A 9,686-nucleotide genomic window follows, 5' to 3' on the forward strand; every position below is an offset into this window, starting at 1 on the left:
ACAGGTCAGGCTGGAGTGATAGGTCATTTCTAAACGGGGTACACATTCAAACTGATTGGTTTTAGGGCCTAAAGGACTACGTGACCAGTTACACAGAGTCCCGAGTTATTGGACAACCAGGGAGTCAGTGGGAATATTTACTGGGCAGTTCCAGTATTGTCCTAACAGCTACAGGGATTTCAGGTTTTGCAGGTAGCATAGAAACCTAACAATACCTAATCCTTTACATTTTAACTCAGACCTTGCAGCTTAAAAACTTTACAACACCCGGTCTTTTACCCTTTAACTTTTACGCTTTAACTTCAATTTCTTTTACCCTTACACTCTGACTCTCCATAATGGAGCAGGTGACTCCCACCCTTTCCCTTCTTTTCTCCCACACATTTCTCTCGTTCTCCCATTGTTCTCCCATGGTGACCACGGTAGGACTGGCTCATGTCACCCAGCCTTCCATTCTGTTGGGATAAAGCCTGAGAAGCAGGTCTGACACTTTTAGATCACGGACATATACAGCTTCAGATAAATGACTTCTCGTGTCCTGGCTTATTTCTTGGGTCTAATTATGTACGTACCCTCCTAAATGGACACCAAGGTGGCCATGAGAGGGAGGCCCAGAAATCCACATATAACACAGGCTAGAGGGTGAAGGCAGGAAGAGACACCACTGCCTCCTCATCTATGTGAAATATTTCAAGCCTGGTATTCTTTAATCTGTGATTGTAAACACAGTCCTGTCAATGAAATATGATGAGATAAGACCTCATATCTACAAATCGTGGTGTTACTTGAGTTGCTTCATTCTGGACCAACTTCACAAAATCGTGAAATCTTGATGCAATGCAGATCCATGGTCTTCCAATGGGCCTCTGTCCAGCTGGGCCGAGGTGTGGAACAGCCTGCACTGGCGTTTGGTGTACAGCTGGAAGGCCTCAAGCAGGGCCTGCTGCCGCAGTCTGGCTGGGCACAATCAGGAGCCACTTGTCAAAAGAAACTAACTCTATTTTTAGAACCACACACGCCAAACAAAACAGCCTCTCAGGAAAAACCCTCAGAGCCTCAACTGCCACCACCGGCTTTCCACAAGCCTCTCTCTCCCACACAAGCTTCTCTCCACCTCCCACAATCCTCCTGCTCTTGAGGCCGATTGGCTGGGTCACGTGGGCGGAGCCAAAAAAGTCCCCCAATGAGCAGCTCCGTGGTCTGAAAGGGCAGGGAAACAGCCCAATGAGCATCACCGCAGAGGAGCCAATCAGCTAGATGTTGCTGGGGCTGAGGAGCCAATCAGCTAGATGTTGCTGGGGCCGCTGTGAGCCAATCATCAGCCCGCAGCTGGAAGTTTGCTGGCAGCTGGAAGTTTGCTGGGGCCCCTTCGGCTGTGGCTCTCAACAGCCTGCAGTGTATGCGCGCTGGAGATGGCATTTCAGGGGGCCCCAGCCCCCCATCTCCTGTCCCCTGCCCCTCCCTGGAGTGCAGCTTCCTGATTGGCTTCTGGGAGTTCCTCATTTCAGGAATCACATTGCTCCTGGTTTCACAGCTCAGAGTCCTGCACTCTATGGGCCCCCCTGCATTGAGGGGCCAGCAGGCACAGGGGGGGCTCCTTTGTCCTACAGCAGGGCCTCCCCTCCTTTCCCCTGCAGCCTGCAGTTCACAGAGCATTGATGAGGCAGGACTCAGGGCTGGGGTGCCATGTTTATGGGAGTGATGAGTCTGATGTAAAAAGCTATTGTAGGGAGGTGGGGAAGGGGAATGGAGGCCACAGAATTTACCATAAACCCTTAATCCCTGGTCACCCTAAAGAACTCTATGAGCTGAGGTCCACAGAAAGAGCCCATACCTCTAACATCTCCAGTGATGCTGACTGCTTACCCTGGGGAAAGTGAACCAGTAAGTCAGCAGTGCTCAGCAAGCTTTTCGCATAACAGGGCAGAGAGTCAACAGCTTTGGCTTTGTGGGTGATGGGGTCTCTGTCACATCTACTCAGCTCTACTTGGAGTGTGAAGGAAGCCCATAGATGATAGGTAAACATGGCTGTATTCCATAAGAATTTGCAAACACAGAGCGGCTTGGATTTGGCCCATGAGTGTATCATAGTTTGCTATTGTAAACTCTGGGGATGGGAGATGCTCTGGTTTAAATGTCTCCTTCAAAATTCAAGTGCCAGAAACCAGGTCCCCAAGGCAACAGTGTTGGAAGGTAAAGCCTAATGAGAGATAAGTAGCTCAGAAGGGCTCCACCAGGGAATGGCGGAGCACACAGACCCTCCCAGATGCCTTGCACTGCCCCATTGAAGAACCATGATAAACTTCTGTTTATCATAAATTATCCAGTCTGTGGTATTCTGACATAACACCACAAAATGGATATTCCAGAGAGAGCTCCCAGGTCCCTATGTATCAGCTCTGAATTGCTTGTATTGGAGACAAAAATAAATGCCTTGTCTAGGCAGCTGCTCTGCACAGTCTCCGTCACATCAGCCTCTCCCGAGCTTACATGGCTGGAATCTGTATTTAAAACTCACACTTGACTGCCCCCTTCTCAGAAGACCAGATGTAGAGGAGTACCACCCATCATCTCTAGCCCCTGCTTACTTTTAAAATTAGGCCTATCACTATGTAATAATATCATAATAAATAAAATAGTTTCTCCCCACCTATATCTCCCAGGAAGTTCTATGAAGCCAAGGAAAATCAAACATGCTATATATTCCCACATCTGGAACAAGGCTGGCATACAGAAGACACTCAATAAATATTTGATGACTGAAAGAATAGGGGTGGGGGGGGATGGATAGCTTCAAAGATCTGGAAAGTTTGAAATATAAGAGACTAAAATAGGTACCTAAATTTTGTTCATCTGTCCTTCATCAGTTAAAAAATTTTGAGCATGCATTCCTATTAGAGATCTAGTTCATTATTTATAAATTATGTGGGAAATTTTTAAGACAGAATAGCCTCACCCTCAGTGAGCTGCCTCATGCACTTGCCTTGGAGGTGGGAGGAGCCGGGCTCAGAGCTGACACAGGGGACCCAGGGGGAACACAGGAGCATGCGCAGAGCCAGCGGTGGGTTGTTGGATCTCCCAAAGATCGTCAAGGGCATTGGCTTTCTCACATCTTTACTCTGCTGTAGGAAGCCTTGGCAGCCTTTCCCCTGTCAAGGAGCTGACTCTTCTCAACAACCAACGTGGCATCTGTGGATGACCCCAGCCATGAAGTAAAGGCTCAGGCACAGGGTTTCAGGCCTAATGGGAAGGAAAAAAAAAAAAAAAAAAACGCTATGCTTTCCTATAGTGGAGGCATTTGGGTGGAGAGGGGAGGGTGGCCTCTTTTACTTTCGGAATTGCTTGCAGTGAGCATGTGCTGTTTTGCTTTAGGTGGATGAGCCATCATTCATGTATCAGGCATAGTCCACCTGCCAGGACTGTGCCACACGGGGCACTGAATTCAAAGAGAAGGCTCTCAGTTTGTTTGTCTTGTTTTTTTGTGGTGTGGAGGACTGAACCCAGGGCTTTGTGCATGCGAGGCAAGCACTCTACCAACTGAGCTATGGCTCTCAGAAGGTAGAAAGCATCACCTCCCTTTTAAGTGAGAAAAAAAAAAAAACAGAATTTGGGAGAACAGCCCTGATATAGAGTAATCCCTGTTGCTTATAAATCATGGAGAGTGTTTTATGAGGCATTGAATATTCTGGAGACTGACTTCAGTATTGTTTGAGCCGCAGGACCGATGGGCAGCTGCTCTCAGAATTTTTACCTTGTTATCTCCACCACCCCCTCCAGCTCTTGTCTTATTGCAATTCCCCTCACTTGCAGGAACAGACTACTCAATATCCAGCCTGCTCTTGCTTCTGGCTGCCTTGAGAGGGACTTTATTTATGATTAGTATTTTCCACACTGTCTCTGTGCCCTGGATGTTTTTCTTTGCCTTATTAAAACTGAATATGATAATACTGTGTATTTTCACTTTGACAAATACATTGAAGAGCAGTTCATTGTTGTAATTCCTTCCTCCCAGGACTCAGGAATGAGTCTCTGGGTCTGGGTCAGAGGGCAAACTATGGAGGTGACAATGGGACTCCATGTTGGGCTCAAGAGGTTCCTTCTTCCTCCTGGTTCTGATCCTGCTAAGCTTGGATGACGGCTGTGCACCTGACTCTAGCCTGGGATGAGTTGTTCCCCAGGAGGATCCTCAGTTCTTCAGAAGAATGAGATCTTGATAAGATTCTCCCCACTACTCCTCCAGGTGCATCTGAAGCCTAAAGCAAACACCCATTGGAGTTCCAACAAATACACTTTCACACAAAGGATGTGCTTGCTTTGGTTGAAATATGCTGGGCTTTACCCTTAGCAAGACCTGGAACTAAAAGTGATCTTATCATATGCTCAGTGTGTGACCTTGGTCAAATCACTTCCTTTCAAAGCTTTGGGTCTCTTATCTTGGTGTGACAGAGAAAAAAAGGAAAGATGATAGGAGATTATGAACACTTGCAGTGTTACCCATACACACACAGAGTCATTATAACAGCAAGGATTCTTTGACTGCTTGAACAGTTATTAGGGATAGGTTCCATCAGGATAAGAGGTGATGAGAAAGAAACCAAGAGAGTCCCAATTATGCTATTTAAGAAAGATGTGGCTGGGCCTGGTAGTGCACGCCTGTAATCCCAGTGACCTGTGCGACTGGGATAGGAGGATCTCAAATTCAAAGGCAGCCTCAGTAACAGTGAGGCGCTAAGAAACTCAGTGAGACCCTGTCTCTAAATAAAATACAAAATAGGGCTGGGGATGTTGCTCAGTGGTCAGGTGCCCCTGAGTTCAATCCCTGGTGCCCCCCCCCCCAAAAAAAATGATGTGGTAGTGGTGAGTCAGAGGGAGTAAGTGGGAGCCTTTTTCCTGGCAAAATATAATAAGGACGTGGGAGTTTGGAGCTAGGCTTTAGAAGATAGATCATTTTAGATCTTTCAAGAAGCAGACACCGGATGAAGTTAGAAGAACAGAGATTTGCTGGGAGAAATGCCTGTAAGGATAGAAGGGAAGAGAACAGGAGAAGCAGAAGAAGGTTGAAATCTGTGAATAAAGAGAAGGAAGGAAGGATTGAGTAGATGTGCCTCTGTTTGCAGGATGGGGAGCCCAGGGCAGAGTGTCCATTGGAGTGTCCTGTTGGGCAGGAGTGGCTGGGCTCTGGGAACCTGGCCATGCTCAGTCATCGTCTGCGCTTAGACCTGGGCGGGCTTGCTATAGGTACTGTCAGCTACGACTCTCCTCATTCCCACATCTGTCACAGAAGATGGCGATGGATGAGCTTCTCTTGTTCTGTACCCTCATGGCGGCAGGTGTGATGGCCACTGTTGCTGTGTTCGTGTACTATTGTTCTATAACAATCACCATGAACTTGATGGCTTAAAACAACACAAATGTATTCCTGCAGGTTAGAAATCTGACAAGGGTCTCACTTGGCTGAAAGCAAATGTCACACAAGGCTATGTTTCTTTCTGCAGGCTGCAGGGGAGAATTTGTTTTTTAATCTTTTCCGGGTTGTAGAGGCTCATGGCTAATCTATCTTGAAAGGCAGTGACAGTGTCTGGAGTCCTTCCATCCCATCCTTCTGACCTTTTATTCTGTAGTCACATCTCCCTCTTTTGCTTACCTCTTTGACTTTTAAGGGCCCCTGTGATTATACTGATCCTGCTTGGATAATTGGGGCTAATTTTCCCATGTCAAGATCTTTGACTTAATCACGTCTGCAACCTCCTGTTTGCCAGGTAAGGTAACATGTTACTAAAGTCCAGGAATTAGGGGGTGGGCATCTTTGTGGGGCCATTTTTCTGCCTGTCATAGTGGCTGTGAGTTTTCAGTTCCAATTTTGTGCCCCATCTATCCCAGCCAGGGATAGAGAGAGGGAAGCAGTTTGGTTTTGTGGCAGAGAGGTGAACTCCAAAGTGGGATTTTTTTTAATCAAGAATGATGCAGAATGTTCTTGATGGAAAAAAATATATAAGCCCATATTTTTGTTCAGGAAAAAAAATAAAGAGAAGAGAATCCATTTGAAAGCAGAAGTAGCCATATCAAAACACCCTCTGTGAAAAGAACACAAATATAACAAGTTTGGGGAAAGTTTTCATCTGAAATTAGTTCTTTTTTGTCCAAAACCCTGTTATCATGAGAACACATAAATATCATCCACATGATCAAAGTTTCAAAAGAAACATTCACAATAAAGCACAAAATTACCTCTGCAAGATGAAAAAATCTTGATATGTCACGAATTTGAAAAGGATTTGATTCTTCTGTGTAAGAGCAGCAATTTCACTCTGGGCGGAAACCCTTTCATCGTAAGAACTACGGGATGACCTTCATCAATGCTCAAAATGTGATTAGCATTACATAATTCATAAAGGAACAAAACCCATGAGGGTAATGAATGGAGGGAGGTCTTTAGCTTTAGTGAGAATCTCATTTTGCCCAACATCAAGGAATATATGCCAGAGGAAAATGGTAGGGGTATAAATAATTGTGAGGAGGCTTTTAGCCAGTACTCTGTATTTACACTGTATTACAGAATTCATCCTGTGGATAGACCCTGTGAATGCGGTGGGTGGAGCAAGGCTTTTAGCAAATGCTCAATTCTTTACAGGACATCAAAGAATTTATAACAAAGATGAAACCTATGAATGTGGTGACTGGAGAAGGCAGGCCCCTCAGTCAGCGCTCCAGCCTTGCCTGACACAGACTTCCTGCTGGAGAAAAACCCTATGAACGTAGGGATGGAAGGAAGCCCTTTATGCAAATCTCTAACATCTATCACCATTACAGAATTAATCCTGGAGGAAAAAAAGACTCACGGAAGCGATGGTTGCAGAGATCTTTAACTGATATGGGCAATTCATGCAGTGAATACACCCTGTCAATAAGGAGGGTGGGAACTAGTAGCCTATTTGTCCTCATTCCTATTGGAACACTGGAGAATATGGGAGAAACTCACCTTTTATAAATTTCATTGTTTAGTACCAAAAAACTTATAGCCGTGAGAAAACTCTGAAAAGGGCAATGCCCCTTCTGTTATAGCTCAAACTTATAGACAAGCAAAGGATTCTTACCAGGGAGAAATCCAAATCTAGGAGCAAGTGAGTCATTTGAATATAAAGGTAGCAAAGCAGGCAAAATGTGAAGACATTCATTTGTTTATATAAATACAGGGGTTTTGTGATTCTGTCACAGTATTGGTAAATAAAGTTTAAACAGTGAGAAATGTTTTCTCAGTCTGTTTGACCTGCTTGAGCAAAATATCATAAACTTTGTAGTTTTTAAGCAATAAATATTTATTTTTATACAGCTCTAGAGGCTGGAATATCCAAGATCGAGGTGCCATTAGATTTGGTGTCTGGTGAGGACCCACTTTCTGGTTCCTGGAAACTGCTAGCTGGGTCACATGGTAGAAGGATGGACAAGCTACCTTAGACCTAATTTATGGGAACCCTAAACTCATGCCCTAATCACCTCCCAGAGGCCTAACCTCCTGATAGCAGGACACTGATGGTTAGGTATCAGCATATGAATTTGGAGCAGGGAAGGCAAATACTCAGACCTTAGAACATAGTAAGAACTTAGTCAAGATCAGCGGTGGCAATGGCTTAAAATTAGCCTTGTTCCTATTGCAAGGAGCAGATAGGCACCTTCTCCATTGAAAGGAAGGACTATCACATATTTTTACACTTTTTTTTTTTTTTTGTGGTGCTGGGGACTGAACCCAGGGCCTCGTGCATACGAGGCAGGCACTCGACCAACTGAGCTATGTCCCCAGCCCTCCACATTTGTTTTTAAAGGCCTTGTCTTTTAATATTGTGAACTATAGGAATTGTAAATGAGCTTATTTTTGAAGAATAAAGTTATAATGTGTTTTAAATGATCCTGAGAAGATACTGAAAAACTAGCCACTCCAGAGTCAGAGTTTCTGGATGAGGGAAGTACTAGTACCGAGTGTGGAATTGCACCAGCAGGGAAAAGGAGGAGGGGGACACCAGAAATGCCTGGGAATCAGAGAGCAGATAGCAGCCAAGGTGTCAAGGAAAGTCAACTTACATAGAGAAAAAAAATCAGCACAAAGGTCAAGGTGAAGATTGATGGAATAAGGGCAAGTTCTGCTTCAGAACCCTGAAAAAGAAACAAGTATGGACAAGAATTCAGCAGGACTCAGACCACAGCAAAGAGAGGAATTGGAAACTAATTTCATATATTATATAAATAAAATGTAATTATGTTTTGGGAAAAAAGAACATGATTGGACTTTTTTTTTTTTTTTTTTTTAGAGAGAGAGAGAGAGAGAATTTTTTAATATTTATTTTTCAGTTTTCGGTGGACACAACATCTTTATTTTATTTGTATGTGGTGCTGAGGATCGAACCCAGAGCCGCACTCATGCCAGGAGAGCGCACTACTGCTTGAGCCACATCCCCAGCCCAGGATTGGACTTCTAACCGGGAGAAATGACTTGGGATGGGAAGGAGAGGGGGATACAGAATGTGAGGTGGCTGAGGGAGAATAGCATCATGGGGCGGTGGGATGAGATGGGAGCTCCCGGCCAGGGGCATCCTGAGCTATGGGAAGGGGACCTGGGTGGGCTCTGCAGGGCAGTTCCTTCTCTGCCATCATCTGCTTGGCCTTCTTGTCCTGCTTCACCCCAGCCCAACACCATTGCAGTGAAGACTTGTGTTCTTTCTATGTCCTCAGGTCTGACTGAGCTTCCTGTAAGATGGCCTTGGTTTATTTGGGTTATGTTTAAACTGACAATAAACACCCACTTTTTGGTATCGTAAGGTCTAAATAAAAAATGTGAGTAAAATTGCTTGATGCCCAACTACTGAACACTCGTAGGCCCCTGTCACTATTCTATTTGGGAAGAACACGGCCATAAGCCAGGACAGACACAGTTCTGATCCTTTTGAGTCTTGATAAATGGTAATTTTAATCTTCCTTTTCTTAATGTTAGGGGGCATTTGAGTTTAGGTAATCATGCAACCAAAAAGAAAACTGGGGACCGGGCATGGTGGTGGTACACACCTATAATCCCAGCGGTAGGCAAGGCTGAGGCAGGAGGATCATGAGTTCAAAGCCAGCCTCAGCAACTTAGCGAGGCCCTAAGAAACTCAGCGATACCCTGTTTCTACATAAAGTACTAAAAAAGGCTGGGGATGGGACTCAGTGGTTAAGTGCCCCTAGGTTCAATCCTTGGTGTCCCCACCCCACCAAAAAAAAAATGGATCTCATTGAAATCTGATAGATCGCCTATCCTGTGTAGATGGGAAATGCCCTCATTGATAAAATTTTGATTAGTTAGGGTAATAATGATTTTAGCTAATAATTTTTGTTATACACTTAGGGTTCCCGTGAATTAATTCATTTAATCCTCACAGTGTATCTATAAAGTGAATGAGTATTCGTATTGGCCCCAACCTATGGACAAGGCAAATGAAGGTCAGAGGTCTTGAAGCACCTGCCAGGGTCTTGGCAGAGGTGAGAGTTAAACCAGGAGGCAGCCTCCTTCCTAGCTGTGCTCTTAATGGAGACTCATTCTATCACAGAAAAGAAAAAGGCCTGTTCCCTCCCGAGAAGTCAGCCTTATCTAATGCGCTGCCCACGCAGGCCCTGACAAGCTAAATGTTGGACAAATGTTTGCTTTTCATAAAACAAAC

This window comes from Marmota marmota, unplaced genomic scaffold, assembly GCF_001458135.2.
Source record: "Marmota marmota marmota unplaced genomic scaffold, marMar, whole genome shotgun sequence".
NCBI lineage: Eukaryota > Metazoa > Chordata > Mammalia > Rodentia > Sciuridae > Marmota > Marmota marmota.